The sequence below is a fragment of the Metopolophium dirhodum genome, chromosome 4 (assembly GCF_019925205.1).
Source record: "Metopolophium dirhodum isolate CAU chromosome 4, ASM1992520v1, whole genome shotgun sequence".
Lineage (NCBI taxonomy): Eukaryota > Metazoa > Arthropoda > Insecta > Hemiptera > Aphididae > Metopolophium > Metopolophium dirhodum.
In genome coordinates this window covers 36,830,088-36,849,049 of record NC_083563.1, presented here as the reverse complement: position 1 = coordinate 36,849,049, position 18,962 = coordinate 36,830,088, and positions in this window count along the sequence as shown.

Genomic DNA, 18,962 nt, shown 5'->3' with positions numbered 1-18,962 from the left:
GATAACTGATTTTAAAAACCGAAGTTTAGTTTGTATCGCCACAGGACACTCTTTATAAGTAGTACAAAAATATTCAAGAATTTGAAAAAAGTTGTCCATGAGTATATTTAAAAATTCCAATAACCAGAGTTTGAATAAATTCATTATTAAAGGGAAAAAATGGGGGTGAGCATGCCTGGTAAATCACCCTGTATATTATAGAAAAGCATAACATATTATAATATATAGATGAATGTAAAATGTGTTTAATATATGTGGCCCCCGCAATCGGTCCTCTCACCTATAATAATTCAGCTGTACCGCGTGTTATACAAAAATTAATTATGACCATTATTTTTGTTGTATCTTTCTGCAGTAATCACGGTTCGAGGCGTAGGTTAATCACAGCCGGTCGCCGTTTTCGAGTGTACGTATTTTTAGGAATATCAAACCAATCGATGGATATTACGTGTAAATTATTTTTCGGTATGTCTTTTGATCACAAGTTACCGTACGGGTATGAGCGCGCGATCAGTATTCGAGATGAAATACCGCCGCTGTGGATTGATTAAAAACATATTTATTTTAATTATAGTCGGGTGAACCATCGCGCGGGTAAATAAAACCAAACTAGAAAAATCAAAATTATTACACAACAACTTACCCACTATAATTTTTGTCTGACCAGCCACTTATCTCATAATAACACTAAATTAAATAAATAACACCTAATTTCAAGAGGACATAACAATAATACATATTAAATTCACTCCACAGTCATGCGCTTGGTGACGTGGCTGAGTTGATTCCCGAACTTCAACCTATTACCGTTACCCAGGATACACCAAGGGGAGAATGGTTGGGCAAGACGTCTCCCTATATTTTTTTTTCAGTTATTAAAATATTTGGTCAGTCATCATATTTTCATTCATAATGGCACATATGATAGAAAAGTGAATCTAGTAGGTATTTTGGGGGTCAAAAGTAAAATTTTCCCAGTAGTTTTCAAAAGCGCCGTGAAAAACAAAAGAAAAACTAAAGAAAAACGGGAATTTTTACGCAAAACCTTTTTTTGAAAAAACCTATTTTGGTTTTAGATGCAACTCTAAAACAAATGACCGTAGATACATTGAATTTTGATTGAATGTTTATATTAGCATTTTCTATACACAATAACATTTTCCAATATTTTGACTTACTTTGAGCTGTTTACGGAAATTTTCAGTTTCCATTTTTTTTAGTTTGTTTTTTCTATAAATATCAATAAAACTCTATTTGTCGGGTAAAAAAGTTTTAAAATTTAATAGAAGGCTCTTACTATATTGTTATAATGATATGTTTTTTTTACTCATTCAAGCCGGTCAAAACCTTTGCCCCGCCCCCCCCCTCTATTGAAAACTGAAATGACGCCACTGTTTTTTTTTAACTACATCAATTTTCTGGCCGGTGTCACGGTCATGGAAATATAACTATTGACGTATGTCGTATTGTATACAATTAAATACAATATTGGTATTCGTATAGATTAAAAAATGATACTAGCTAACATTTTAGAAGCTTTACACATTCATCTGAATACAACCTGAGATGAAAGTGATTTCCATTTCAATAAATTAAGCCCAAAATAATTCAGATATTTACTAATTTATATATATTTTTGAAATATATTATAATAAATTGTGTAATAACATCATACAGTGAATTTTTAAGTTCTAATTAAAATATATTTGTTAGGTAAGGCATTTGTCTTGTAAGTATTCAATAGAGATTTGAAAACTGCAGTGACATGTATATTAATTATTAATATATTATAGTATTGTTTCGGTATTAGTGTATTACAATACAAATATATAGATAGATAGATAGATAGATAGATATTAAAAACGAATAATACTAAAAAACAGACTTTTTAAATTAATTTATTGCACAATGTATTTATTGTTTTAAATGTGTGGACAATGGACATATTAGATCCTTAGACTCCAATACATCGACGGCTAAAATTCAATCATAAATAACTAATAATTAATGTAATATTGGAAACAACGAGTACTGACTACTGAGTAGATACCAACTATCAATATCATACACTAATATGCATTATATTATGCATCACATCATTATAGTTATTATCCAACTTTATCCGTAATTTTTATCTTCATATTATTTAAATATGTATAACAAAATAATTTAAATTCTTATAAAAACGTATAAGTATTAAGATTATGTAGTAAACGACATGTATACATGGTACATTGGTACATAAATAAAATAATTTTATATTTATAATAGGTATGAATTATTATGATATTGAATACCTATGTGTTTTATTTTATTATTTCGTACGAACCACGAATCTTACGAACACACAAGTCTTTAGAATATTGTTATTCCTATCTAAGATAGTAACATGTACACAACACTTTGTCCATATTATATTGATATCCACACGGAAGCATTGCCCTAAGGTGTATTGTCTAAAATCATTATTAATGGTTAACAAGACATATTATTGTACAAAACTCGTTATACCTCACCAGTGGAGTGGCATGCATATAACCTCTGTAACTTGTTAGCGTTGCTTACATTTTTCGTTTGTACCAACTAATTATGATTCTTAGTTATTTTAGGTAGGTATTTACTTATTTCAATTCAAAAACTAATTTATATTCAAGAAATGTATTGAATAAGTTAATATTATTTAATTTACAGTTATATCTACTATTGTTGGTATAGTCAACTAATAAAATAATAAACCATTAATGTATTGTCATCGATGCCTAAACGGCTAAAAATGCTGATGGAGCCAATCTGCTAGCCATTATGTGGAGGAAGAATCAATCAATAATTCCCATGCCAAGAAACAGGTACCTATAATTCTATAAATGCTAGGTATAATGTATAATATGTCTATATTAAATATCAAAACGTCAACTTAGGTCACTTTTTTATTTTGAGTAGACACGCATTCACTACCAAGGCCAAATTTATAGTGGTCTTAAATGTCTTTCATGATTAATTTTTTTCTGATAAATTGATTTTATAGACTGCGGAATAAATGGAATACTAGTTATTATAGGTTACTAGTATTATAGGTGCATATAGAAATGTAAAACTAGTAACCTTTAAAAGAAATAATATAAAATATTGTTCCCACTTCACAAGATAGACCTTAGTCTCTGTATCTTCTCCACCTTATTTTATACAAAGTTTGCATGTTTGTGAATAATATCTATTTTGACTTATATTAATTTAGATTTTTAGAATCTGAGAAATAGAGCCATATAACAATGTGGTTTTTCAATTTCATTTGTTGAAGTTAGGTATTCTCTAGATCTAGTTACTAACACAATTGCCAGAGTGCTAAAAAAAAATGGCATATAAACCTGTAAAAAAAATTATAGATGATAAATTTGAAAGTGTATGTTTGGCAGTATATAGGTATATGCACTTAAGATAGATCTATTTTTATTTTTAAAATTGTTTTACTTAGTGACAATATAATTTGGATATGATTTTTAAATAATCATTTTTAACGGTCTGAAATAATCAATTTCTTTTCTTTCAAATGCCTGAGTGGTGGAGCTCGAGTCCAATCATATAAGTTAAATTTTATAATTTTATTTGTTAAAGATTTGACACGATAGGAGAAATAAGTATAATACAGTATATTTATACATACAGTCACTACTCACCGGTAGTGTATATAATACTATACCGGAGCTTTAGTTATTTTATTATGTTTGGCAATCAGTAATCGGTAATTTAAAATACCAACAGTAATATTAATGAGTGGATATATCACGTATGGAAGAGTCTAAAAAACAGAATTGAACACGACGGTGCACGCGCGTAGGTATACATTTGCAGTTTCCTGAGATATTATTATTATAAAAATATAATGATCATATTTTAAGATTCTAGTAGGGTTGGCATGTATAATATATTAATGTATATATTATATTTTTTTTTCTTTAAAATTTTTAATAATTTTTATTATAACTCAATACATATGTACCTACTAAAGTCATTATTATATTACTGTAAATTGGAATATTATTCCGTCAAAAAAATATTATCATTATTATTATTTGTATTAATTATAGCAGTTACTCCGCCGCATGCGTCTTCGAATAAACGAAAAAAGGGTGTATATAATTTGTTGCGTTTCGACACTGCTTTGACCACTCGCCGGCGCACCGGCTCCGCCGCGTAGGAGACTTGCAACAGGCGAGTCGACTACAAAGTGATGTCTCTCGGGTGTCGGGTATATGCAGCTGAAATACTTACATGAGCACACGCGCACATAAACTACGAACAGATACACGCACAAATACACTCGAAAAAATCACCTCTTCGGCGCGGGGGTGTATAGTCCCGTGAGAAACGTACGCGGTGAAAAAATTTAACATAACATAATAGTAACCTTATAATAAATAGAAACCAGTTGCACCCTTGGCGCACGCACATATACACATACACACACACACACTCGATCAATATGGTGTTTAAGGTGTGCGGACTTCCACCGAGTGCAGCTAGTGTATGTGTGCAGCTGCATATATAATATATATATATATATATTATAAGTACACTCACACTCGCACACGTATTATTGGACGATCGCGCAATCGGGTCGGAGAAAGAGCGGTAAAAAAAAAAACGTCGTCTCTCTGTAAATCACCAGGTGTGCGCGTGTGTAGTGTGTACCTACAATACGCCATGCACCGATGCAGTATTATAGGTACGTAGTAGGCAAGTCGTAGGTGACCACCAACAAAAATAGAGAAAAATTGCAATTTAACTGTCGACGTTAAGATTTAACGCGCCGTCGGATATTCGCGATTTGTCTAAGCGCACAGCCTGTAGGTACTGCATAAAAAACGATCGTATATCATGACAATATTATTAGTGGTTTTTTTACATGGTAAACCTACCAATACTGAATATTTCGGTGTTTGTAGATGAGCACTGCGCGGGGCATATATACTAAACAGTTACTATATATTATTATATACCTACTAAATAATAAATCTAAAACTCAAAACAATGTCTTGTTTCAAACCAATTAATTTTGTGTTGTCTTAATTATACAACAGAATTGTTTATTATTATGGTTTTCAATGGTCATATACTCATACCCTAATTTTAATTAACATTTTTTTTAATATTATGTTGTTAATTTGAAAGTGTTTACTGTATAGTATCTATACACGTGCTTGGAACATATATTATTTCAATAATTTATCGATTAAAATTCAGAAATTTAAATTACGTCAAATTCGTAATTTTTATTGGACTACAGGTATTAAAGTTTTTTGTTTACACAAATATCTTTTTTTACACGATTATTTAGGCACACGTACCATTCGTCTATATACGTGTAATTATAGTAGCTATAAACATTATTACATTATTTTAATAACCGACTTCAACATCTTGTTATTGTAGTGGACCAATTTTTTCAAAAGTATATTGTTATACAATTTATCGTGACACTTAAAATACCTATGAGAATATAAGATGGAAATTATCTATATTAATTAAGAAAATATACAGACTTAAGATTAAACGTTAACATGATAGTCATTAATCACAATAATGAGAGATCAAAGATAAGACAAATTCATCGAATGAAAATAAATTATGGAGTGCTAACTTTATTTAGTAACGGAATAATAGAAGTGAACGAACGGGCTTAATGTTCGATGTGAATTGGGAAATGAAATAAGTTATTAATATTTCAATATCTGAAAAATGTTTGATATTATATTTAGTTTGATGGAATTAAAATATTATGCATAGGATGGATTGCAGTGACCTGAGGAGTGATTTGAAGTATTTACTATACAAAGCCGAATAGGGTTAGCAGAATCTCGCCAAAGGCCGCTATCAGATGGTCAGTAATAGTTTCAGTTTTTTTAATTCTGCAGGGCAACATTTGCAGTTCGTTGTGGGTGGTTCCCATTGTTAATTAAAACCATTAATTTTTTTTGAAAACGAATTATACAATATTGTGTTTACAATTATTAGGTAGTATAATATATAGACATGTATATCAGAATTATATATATATATATATATAAGTAGATGTCATATCTCCAGTTAAGACACGTCTAGGCGTTCTGTAGAACATTTTATCGATAATGTTATAATATAGATGTAAAATATTAGTTTATATTTACAGTAGTACACAGAAGAAAAAGGAACGGCAATTTACTGATCTGCCTATGATACAGTACCTATATAATTTAAAAAATGCATTTCCTGTTGTTTTTTTTTTTATTCGTGTGTAATTTTTATGATATATAGTGCAAGCTATAGGATAATAATTTGATTATTTGATTATAGTTTTTAAAATAGTACTAATATGTTTATGGTATTAATTATTGCGTAGGTAATATGATGTTATTATTGGGACAATATATCATAAAAGCACTCTCCGGTATGTTCGTATATATACTTACCTGTATCTGCATGTATGCTTATAAATCATAAGCTCACAGTAGGTAGGTAGAATGATAATAAATATTATTATAACGATGTATGTCAACGGTATATACGGGTATCGAACACCACTAAATATCTTAAAACTAAAATAATAAAATTACACGTACCTATATGTACGGTGGTTAATTTTGCGTATTGATCAAATGCATTTCACGTACTATAAGACGTATAATAATGTATGCATTCCTTGTTTAAAGTTTAAACTTTTTAAGTAGGTACATACAATTTTCCATTAGAACTTGGCGTTCCCCATATTATAACATTATAACATGAGCGTGTTATTATTTATAAGCTTTTATCATAATATATTAATATCTAAGTATTAGGTAGATACATAAATATATTTTTTAATTTCGATTACTACTGTATTTGTGCATAAAATGTTATCATAAAATGTTTATGTAATACGTTTAACAATTATTGCAAATTCAACAATATTTTGTAATTATTTTATAAAACGAAGGGAAATCGATATTATGTAAATAGCTAGGTATTACTATTGTCTAACTCTGTACCTATAATAAATAAAATATGAACTAATTTAAACACATGCTGGTATAATTTACACATAACGCGTACTATATTTATTTAAATTGCTAATCGGGTGTTAAAAAATCATTGCGGTTTTTATGCGCACGTGTACCTAACCTATACATAGGACTTGTTGCACACGAACACCTTCCCCAGCTATTATAATGCACCAAGTATGCAAATTGTTGAAAAATAATAATGCTATATTAGCAGTCATTACTCCACAAAAACCGGGTTTTAAATTAAAATTAATTAATGGTTCAGTATTGGTTCAGGGTTCAGCTAATTATGTGTTATCTTATGATTTCTCGTGAGTTGATTAATTTAAAGATAAACCTAACCAAACCAGGTAAAAGTTGTTTTTTTTTTATAGATATCTTTTATTTGACACAAGGATAGATGAAATAAATGTATATGTGTATACTTAATGTACAGTATTATTATATATAATATTATACATCGATTGTCAACCGAGTGAGTACGTGATGATTTTTATTTAAAATAAGTTAGGAAAGTTCACACTGCGAACGTGCTAAATTCCCAGTTTCCAAACGTTTTATAATACGAAGAAATACACTTTATAATTCTAAATACAATTTAAAAATAATTTGGTAAGTAACCTTAATGTTTTGGTAGTACCTACCTATATTTCGCATAGTATAGATCTATATTAAGTACTTATAAACTAGTTAATTATCTTAATATGACAATGATTATGAGGATTTTTGTTAATAAAATGAATCTTAGAAATAAATCGATAATGTTGGTAAGTACCTATATTATCACCTGTAACAATATTTTAATATAGACCTATTAAACGTTTGGTGTCTTTGCACCCCGATCAATTCGCTGACCGATTCAAACGCGCACCCTCCCATATGTGCTGTTTGACCCTTATTGTGGCAACCGAACCCTTTGACCTTTTAAAAGCAGCTAATTCTATCATTATGTCCATGTTCTGGCGGAGCACCACTGCTGATAATCCTGAACAAATTGAAGGCGGTAGAGGATTTCACATTACGCGCAATCCCCACGCATTTGCCATCATTTGAAAAGACCTTTGACAAAAAAAAAAAAAAAACAATATATCAGGACGATTGTGCACACAAGAGGTATTGCCACAATAGGACCACACATAAAATTAATACCACATTTTGCACGTCTCAGCTGGTCCTTCCGGCATCTCCTCAGCCGGTTAGTCCCACGATGCGGCCGTGGGGTAACTTTTGAAATTATTTTTAAAAAAAATAACATAATGCAAGATTCTGTAACACCTTTTATGGAAAGGGTGGACAAAGTGAATAGATAAAGATGAACAATACGAACAATAATCGAAGGGTTTAACGTAATACGGGTTAAAATATTATTTTCATCGTTACGCAATGTCAGCTATATTACAATATCATTCTATAAATTTATAACCCATAATATATATATGATATGATTATTTTTTTACTTAGTCGTTTTATTGGTTCTTATTTCCATAATTTTATAATATATATATTAAAGGCCGAGTAGGAAATCTGACGTACCTACCTTGTCACCGTGCACAACGTTCTATAATAAACATGACGTTGACGTGCCAAGTAAAAAATATATATCTTATATCTGTCATCAATAGATGTGCTTTCGTTAAACACAATACCAAGTTGTCGATCAGGTGAAACAAAACGCACATGAATGTATTTAAATTTAAATTGAATTACAATTCAATAAAATAATAATATAATGTATAATAAACTTAACTTGTCCACTGTGGTCGGTGTCCATACGATCAAAGAGTGTGATAAAATCAAACAGCCGTTTCATTCAACATTTTTAATTTTTATAAATCACACGTAAAATTGTATCGGTTGCAACGTCGATTGATTTGAAGTATTTAATCGACGAAAATATATAATATGATAGTGAAAACTCAATAGTATCTATACGTACTCTATACGTTTGATAATAAAATCATCAATTTCCAACAACGATTCTCAAACAAGAATTATATAATATTATAACTTACCTATAAGCTGTAAGTGAATTTACATTATTATTTTTAACCATCTGCCTATATTTTTTTAATTTGTCCGTGACTACAGTCTACAGTAATCGACTTCAATTCAATTTGATAAGTGTTAAGACAACAAAATTTAAATTATAACAAACGTTTTAATCATTCAAAACTATCAATTTTACCACGCAAATTCGAGTCTTCAAGTTTTATAGCAAACAGTGCGCGTACTCATAATACCAAATTTTCGTATTTAGCACTTAACATGTAAATAATTAATTAGTAGTTTAGTAATTAAACATCTGATTATGGGTATATAATTATATTTTTTACAGTTTTACTTTTTCTAAAACCTAATACAGTAATACATAAAAAGTACCTAAATGGAAAATCCTGAAAGTTGTGAAAGGGAGAGAAATTCAATTATAATTAGGTAATAAGTTGCAATTGTATAGGTAAAATATTGTATTATTTAAATTTCAAAAATGTTATTACATTATAAGTCGCTCTTGTTTCAAATATAATATTTAATATTATTTTAATTAGTAAAAATATATTATCTTAATCTACAGTTGTCATTGTTTCATGGTTATATATTATTATATAATATTATAAATTATTATTAAAAGTATGTATCATATTTCATTGTTGGTGCATATTAACTATTAAGTATTAACCTTTAAATAATCGCCATTACTCTGAGTGTAATATAAGTTATTGAGTTATACAATTTTCTAAATTTAATGGTGATGACTGACAGTAGCGTACGTTGCTAAACAGTTTTTTTTATAATTGGTAATAACAATTATAGTTTGTCTAAAAAATTAGTCTACATTTAGAACACCCGAGTGTTTAACCTGGACACCTGATCATCTATAGAGCCTCTCCGGGTCGTAATAAACGTGTAATAATCGATAGACGATGATGCATGATGATACACCATACGAAGATTATGGCAGACGTTTAGCAATGTTCTAAATCAGCAAAAAAAAACTGAAACTATGATTATCGACGTGTTTGTCATATTTAACAATTTATTTTATTAAAAATAACCAACAATTGATTGACTCTGTGTATTAAAATGGTGGTAAATAAGATTTTTTTGTAAAAGGAAGAAATTTCAGGGGGGGTCAGAACCCTAGAACCCTACCGCTGCGTACGCCACTGATGAATGATGACATGATATTAAAAACAATTACACAGAACCTATGAAATTAATTGTTTAATGATAAACCCGGTGAAGTAATAATAAAAGCCTCACAGGAGGATAATAAATGTTGTGTTAGTATAATAATATAGAGTTCGTTGTAATCGACAGTTTTAATACGAGTGAGGGGGACGGAGTGGCCGAGCGAACTAAAGCGTCGGTTGTGACGCACACTGACGCTGGTTCAAACCTCGGTTCACGGGTGGCATTTTTCTTCGAGCAAGTCACGGTGTCCGGAGAGAAGTTCCGCTATACCCCACCCGGGCATGGCAGATACCCACGGGTGCCCACTAAAAAATCTGCCAAAACTACACACACGTGTTACACCTACAGTTCCCTTCTCTACAAACAAAAACAAACAGCTAATGGCCATAGTTGCCGGGCTTCACGATCAATAAAAAAAAAAAATAATAATAATACGAGTGAATAATTTAAATTAAAATTAATATATTATTCATAAATATTTGACATTTTAGAAACAAAAATCGTGCATTTTAAAATAATTCACCCACGACTCACGTGTCATATTTTAAGTTGATAATAATTGCTACTCTCATTTCTCTCGAAATTAAAAGCCGTTGTCATATCGCTAAGACTTAAAAATCATTAGCAATTTATCTTATAACAACCACCTAGGGTGATTTATTACGTGATTTTTCAAATTCGGTTTGATTGTTTGATAAAAATATTTTTATTATTTTCTATATATATATAATTTAACTTAAATACCTGCCAATATACCTTATGACTAGGGCTCGGATTTATATGTAAATACATATTTTCTCTGAGACATGATAAACTAATTCCGGCAAGTGATAAATTCGTTTCGCAAGATTTTTGATAAAACGAGCTATATTTGATTTTACATATTTTTACATATTTTGCCATAAGTACATGTTTTTACATATTTCTCAATAATTCCATTTTTCCTACATATTTCGAAAATTTTTTCATTTACGATTTATTATTTATTAATACAGACTTGCCCATGTTTCCAAAAGTACAAAATAGTAACAAAATAATACCAATTCTTAAACTGTATTTAATCTACTGTCGATATATGTTTGATATTTACGACCTCATAAAGATAATGATTTATTAAAACGTGTTCGCGTTTGAAGTTCTGACAGTTGACAGTGTACCTACAGTAACGAACGGGCCGTGTTTTAATTTCGTTTTTTCTTGGAAAAATATACTGCACAATCGATTCCCGATGAAAGCACTTTAAGAAAAAATCATATTCAACCAATTTACAAAGAAACTCTTGTGTCTATTAGAAATTCAATTGGTGATGGACCCATATGGGTATCAATCGATGAAACAACCGATGTAGATGGTAGATTTATTGCAAATATTATTATTGGAAAATTAAATGACAGTAAATCCCAGCCTTTTTTGTTAAACTGTGAACAATTAGACAAATGCAACCACCAAACTGTTGCAAGATTTTTTAATAATTCTATGAGTATATTATGGCCCGATATAGTTATGCACGAGAATGTATTATTATTTGTATCTGATGCCGCGCTATACATGATAAAAGCCGGTAAAGCATTAAATGCTTTTTTCCCAAAAATGATCCACTTAACGTGTTTAGCACACGCATTTCACCGAATAGCAGAAACTATAAGATTAAAATTTACAAAAGTTGACGAGTTAATATCTTCAGTCAAAAAGATATTTCTAAAAGCTCCTAGCCGTGTCGAAATATTTAAAAATATGTACCCAGATCTAAGCCTTCCTCCACAACCAATTGTAACTAGATGGGGCACTTGGTTAAATGCCGCTAATTATTATTGCCAAAACTTCCGAGAAATCAAAAATTGTTGTTGCCGAACTCGATGCGACTACTTCAATGTATATTGAAAAAGCAGAAATTCTTTTAGAAAATAATGATTTAAAAAATGAATTAATAAACATTTCTGTTAATTATTATTTTTTGGTTGATGTCATTACGAAATTAGAAACTCGAGACTTAACTTTAGTAGAAAGTTTAAGTGTAGTAGAGGAAGCGGTAAAAAGAATTGAAAAAGTTCAAGGACCAATTGGCGATATTGTAAACGCTAAAGTTAAAAATGTACTACAAAAAAATTCCGGTCTAGCAGAAATGAAAGCTATTAAAAGTATTCTGACTGGTATTTTGTCTGAAGCTTCATTGGATGTTGAACTTTCTCCTTCAGACATAGTCAACATGCAATATTGTCCTATCACATCAGTCGAAGTTGAGAGATCTTTCAGTCGATATAAATCAATTTTACGACATAATCGGCGATCTTTCGAATTCGAAAATTTAAAAATGCATGTCATTATTAATTGTAACCAAAATAATTAGATAGTTAGATAAATATTTTTTTTTATTAGTTTATTACATTTCATTCTATTATTAATTATTATTATTATTATTTTTTTTTTTTTTGATAATACATATTATACATTTTTAGCACATATTTTTGTTGTATAAATACATATTTTGGTTTAATAAATACATATAAATCCGAGCCCTACTTATGACTTAATAATATACGATATTTGACATAATAGTATAATACACATCTTTATACAGGGATATATTATTTCTTCTGTCCGTGTGTAGGTATGCCACTGAACTCCTCCGAAACGGCTGGACAGATTTTGATGACATTTTTTGTGTGTGTTTGCGTAAGTCGTTAGGATGTTTATATTTATAATTGGACTCGGCAAGTGCAACCCGAAGAGGTGCTCACACAAAGGTTTTGAGATATACAATGAAAATTTAAAATTTTGTTCGCGTATAAATGGTTACTATAGGGTAAGGCTTACAGATTATAATATACTAATAGGAGAAATTATTTGTAGAAATTAGGATTTTTAGTTTATCTAAATGTTTGCCATTGGTCACACATTATATTACTATTATAATTTAAAGAAATATGGAATATACAATTTTTTACCAATATATTTACAAAAAATACAAATCTTTGGCATGAGCAACGTCGGGCGAGACAGCTAGATTTTTTTGTATATAAATAATAAATGGTTTCCATTAATTACTCGGACAGATGAGGTATAAAAGCATCCATCAAATCGTCACGTTTGTGGTTTCAAATAAAGAAATTATATCCTAAGACAATTATGATATTATATAGGTACTCACAACTACTTAACCGATTTTATGATAATCTCAAATTATTCTTAGATATATCAGAATAGTTTAAAGAATAGTTTGAGCCACGTTCGATTTATACCAAGTGCTACACCCAATCCAGCACAAATGAATATTGTCCATCTTAGTCGAATTAGTTCGCAAATCGACAAACATTTGCCTGTGATCTGAGGTAGGTAGGTACACCAAAACCAAGATACACTTATATAATCTAAATTTTGTATTTTTATTTTTTTCACGGGCAAAATCGGGTTATTCACTTATACGACTATAGTTGGATGTTGGTTCATCCAAAGTTAATAGTCTCAAAAAGCGACTGGACGTCTAGACTGTTTTCAATAAAAGTTATATCAATAGATTACTTGAAACTTGGAGGATATTTATAGCTTAATTTTTCAACCTCTTTAGGCTAGAGGGTACCTTGCTCACAAATGATTTTTATTCAGCTTACAAAAAAGCAAATCATTTTTTGTTTATCGAAATGGTTGCAATTGGTTACATATTATATTAATATTATAATTATAAGTAAATATAATATATTATACATTTTGTACAAATATATTTATTAAAAATACAAATTTTGGCCTGAACAACGCGGGGTGGGACAGTTAGTAGTATATACTACTTAGTATTTTATTTACTAATTAGTTATTATAGTAGACTATCTATTAAACGCAATATCTATAGGTATATTATTATATCTGTAAGGATGTCTCACTTCGTTTATAATCGTACGTCACAACCGGTCTAATACATAAACCTACCTATACATATGTAATCCTTAAAATCTTCCTTATAGCAACTAACTTTAGAACTTAATAATATAACATAAATATAAGTATATATGAATACTTAATGGAAAAAAATGTTTAATTAAATATTAACAAAATATGTGGTATTTTGATCAGAAATGTGTTTTGAATTTTTTAATACAATTTTTTAACGATTTCGCACTAAAATAACAATAAGCCACTATAATATTACACTATGATGAGTGAAGTTTGGTGAATTCTGAAGTGCGTATAACATCCTAACAATAACTTCCCCCTAACAATCTGTTCAACTATTGTTTTACAATTATTATACTTACAAAATGTTTGTTATTATAAACTAATTTATATTTAACAATAATTAATGAATTAAAAAATTGTACCTACTTCATTTCATTGAGGCCCGGTATGATTTTATCGATAACAGAACATAAGGGCATAAATGGATAGATAAATTTAAAACGGTATTATTTTTATAGATTTAAAAAAAACAGGTGTAAATTATATATAAAATTATTATTATGTAAAAGGTACTTTTTACATAATATTTTATACAATGTAGATTACAGACTTACAGACAACTGCAGTAATATACGTATCATGAATATTAATAAAACCTAATACCTACATTAATACTATAATAAGTAGTATGTAGTATGTAATTACTAGTTCTATGTAACATTAATTAAAACTACATTTGAATTATCTATACTTCTGTATCCTACTGCAGCATGTAGATATTCTAAAGGCCTAAATATCAATGCGCTATTTTATTCGTGTCTTAGACTTTAGTACATAATAAAATACTTGTTGAAGTAAGTATAAAGTATAAAGTAAAGAAAAAATGACGAAAATATAACACACGCTCAATATTGATTTATATATAATTTTTTTTAACAACTTGACAAGTTGATCATTTAAAGGCCCAAGTAGCTGGCATATAGTCGGAGATACAAAGTGTAGTAAATATAATAAACAATATTAATATCAAATTAATTTGATTAATTAAATTACAATATCATATTAATTTACTTGTACTTGCATATTAGTATATTATGATTTAATCAGGATGCACCGAAGGAAGTGACAAAGTCCAGACCCCTACACCTTGCAGCATAGCATGTGCATATAATAATTTAAATATCCTAACCAAGCCAAGTAGTACATAATAATTAATAATTATTAATATGCTTCATCGTAATTTTTACTATCATAATTTAAATGCATGTTCACAAAAAAATGTAACGTAAATGCATTTATTTCTTAATTGGAACCACCCAGGGGGGAAGGTACTGCGCGCGCGCACACACGCACACACACACACACACACACACACACACGCGAAAATCAGAAACCCTGGTTGCGCCACTGAATTTTATTATGAATTACCGCTATACAATGTGGTGCGATTACGTGGGTTGTGCACTTGTGCGTGAAATAGCCAACGAATATTAATATTACACCGTGGTGTTAAATTGACGACAACTGCCAACTAATATTGTGTAGGTATATTATATGTATCGGAAAACGTAGGTACTTATGTCATTATGACATTATGTACGTATATACACGACCCACCATAATATAATATTATGCAGTATACACACATATATGTATGTATATATATTATGAATATTATATCATAAATTAATATTATACTTACCTCCAGAGCTGTATCTATAATAATATACTGCAGGTATGATACTCGTCGATGCTTTAATATAGCAACTCATTATCAAGAATTCAGATACTTATGAGTTATGTCAGACGTGTGCAACATGCATCAAATAATAATATACTTACAACTTTACAAGTCAAAAGTTACTTACTATCTCTTAAAGTGTATACATGTGCAGTATAGGTCATAGGATGCAGCTATAGGATTGAGTATACGCAAATATTATTTACATCAATATAATAATGTATAATGCGTATATGGTCATTGAAGAGGGCCCCCACCCTTCTAAACCCTGTCATACATAAAATTAGGTTTCACAATACTCGCACTTCTGGCAACTATTATGGATATGGGCACTTGTAGTATATTATTATAATCATAAAACATTTTTATAAAATGAAAAATATATTAGTTAGTAATCAAATTTAAGCTGTTTTATACTTTTATTAAATATTTGTGATTTTAATTTAAACGATCATGTTACGACCTTGAATAATTATTCCAAGTCAATAATTCATTGATAAAAAATTAGGTAAACATTTTGAGCTTGTACATATACAAATACACCTTTTCATATTATCTTAAATCGTAGTTATTGTAGAGTCAGTGGCGTAGCCAGGGGGAGTTAGGGGCTCAAACCCCTCCCCCTTGGTACTATTCGGCTATCCATGTCTTTATGATCTGAGAATTATTTTTGTTATCTTTTAAATTAATAAATAATCAGTTAGAATTTTATAATAGCTTTTTGGTGAACAAGTGGCTTTATATCGTGTGATACTATTGTAACTACAGCAAACAGTGAAAGGTCATTTCCTACCTTAAAAAGACTAAAAACATACCATAGAAACACTATTGGAGAAAATCGACTAAATAGTTTAGCATTACTAAATATTCACCGTGAAATAGTTTTAACTACGGATGAAGTTTTTTGACTTTGCTAAATACTCAAGAAAAATAAGATTACTGTAACTTATAGGTACCTAACTTAGAATGTTAATGCAAATATTATAAAAATATTGTTAGTTAATACTAGTAAAAAAAGTAAAAAGTTTTTTTTTTATTTTATTCTTTTACCTGTGTACCTATAATAAATCTATAAGTTTTTACCTTGCACAATAATTAGAAACAATAATAACATTCACAAATAGGTATTATTATTCGTCTATGCAAACATGTATTAGCAGTGGATCATTTACAATTTTACTATATTGGGACAATATATGCTTGAAGCTAAGAACATTATCTGTGTTTTGTTGAAAGTTGTTTTACGATAATTCAGTTTTTAAGTGAGTTATGAGCATTTGTAATTTACATTTATTATACACGTTATAACTCACTTAAAAACTGAACTATCATAAAAAAAACTTTCAACAAAACACAGATTTTGTTCTTATCATCAAGTTTCATATTAGTTCGATTCACTCTAATTTTTAAGCTAACGGCATAAAACTTGAATTTCTGAGTGGAAATTCGGTATGTTACGCGTTTGTAAGACGGAGACAACCATGCGGGTGTGACGTCCTCTTAACTAGGTGTATTAAGTTTTGCTGCTTATCAGCTATACATTTAACAAGAACCACACAACTATGTCACATAATAGACTAATGTTTACAATACTTAGCAAATAGTCCGGTTATTTCAAACCTGGTATTGCTATGGAAACCTATCACAGAGTCGATCGACTGTCCCGAGGTACTTTACCCCAAGTTGATAAACTCAAAACCAAAAAGTGATATCTCAACATTTAAAATTATTTAGGAGATCGATTTCCAACTTCAAAACTGTAATATATCTACTTTTGTAATGACTGTCAAATCTAAAAATGAGTTGTTCTGCGTTAGCTGTTAAGTCTTGATTTTTTTAAATTTTTTCGTTCTAAGCAAAACTTAACGTACACATTTTTTGTTAAGTACCAACAAATTCTGTCTGAAGAACTTTTTGGTTTATAATATATACTTTTAATTTATAGTTGGAATTTTTTTTGTTTTGAATTAAATATATAACCGTATAGGTATGTTCTCCGCGAAATAACATTTTATCAAATAAGTAGTAACTTATAATAAAATTAAAATCATATGATCATTTTACTATATTGTTTGTCTACAAAATTATTTTTTTGTAGACAAATGTGCAGGGGTAATAATTTATAATATTACTATTTTATTACAATTTTATTACAATTTTATCATTATTGTATAATTAGATTTGTATGATTGCCACAAAGAATATAAATTTGTTCTAGCTTTTTGGTATCACTAATTAATCTTACCATGTAGGTACTAGATGTCAAGATAGAGACTATATTATAGTTTTACACTATACAGTTAAGAATCAGACTTGAATAATGGGGCTACATTGTTGTTTAACTTGTTTATTGAAGCTCGCATCAATAAACTATTGATAAGTAATGATAATTAAATCTATACCTATAACTACCTAAATAATATCAATACAAAAATCGATTTAGCATCTTTTGGCGATGAGCCCACGAATAGTTAGTCTTATGCTTAGTTAGTCTATGCTTCCAGTCCTAAATTATGCATTTTTCATTCAACTTTGTACAACACTAATTATAGTATTCACGTAACTGGACAATTTATGGAATGATGGACATTGGCAACAAGGACCCGCCATTCCTAATTAATTATAATGTTATGTGCACATTTGTTATGTAAAATTGGTATTTGTTTATTAAATATTATTATCTTTAGTATGTACTTTTGGCCATTTATGGACCGCTTTGTATTAAAATAAATAAAATACAATATTATAGGGTTAGATACTTCAAGTCCTATCTATTCACTTACACAGACACACATACATCACGCATTCTCATACTAAACGCGACACACGGGCGCAAACACATTATTATAGGTACATTATATAAGTATATAAAGCACGCGGCAGCTCTCGAAACCCGTTAGAGGGCGTCCGGTACGGATTTATTGCCATTTTTTCTCTTCTTGCATACACACACACACACACACACGCGCGTATTTAATACACGACATAATGTGCAGTATTCGTATAATATGTGCTCGCCACGATATCCCCACCCCGAAATACCGCCCTTCTGCCCCGCCCCGCCACAGCCGGATCCGTTTTTCCCGCGGCCGTGTGGTTTTGTACTCCGCTATTGTAGTGGT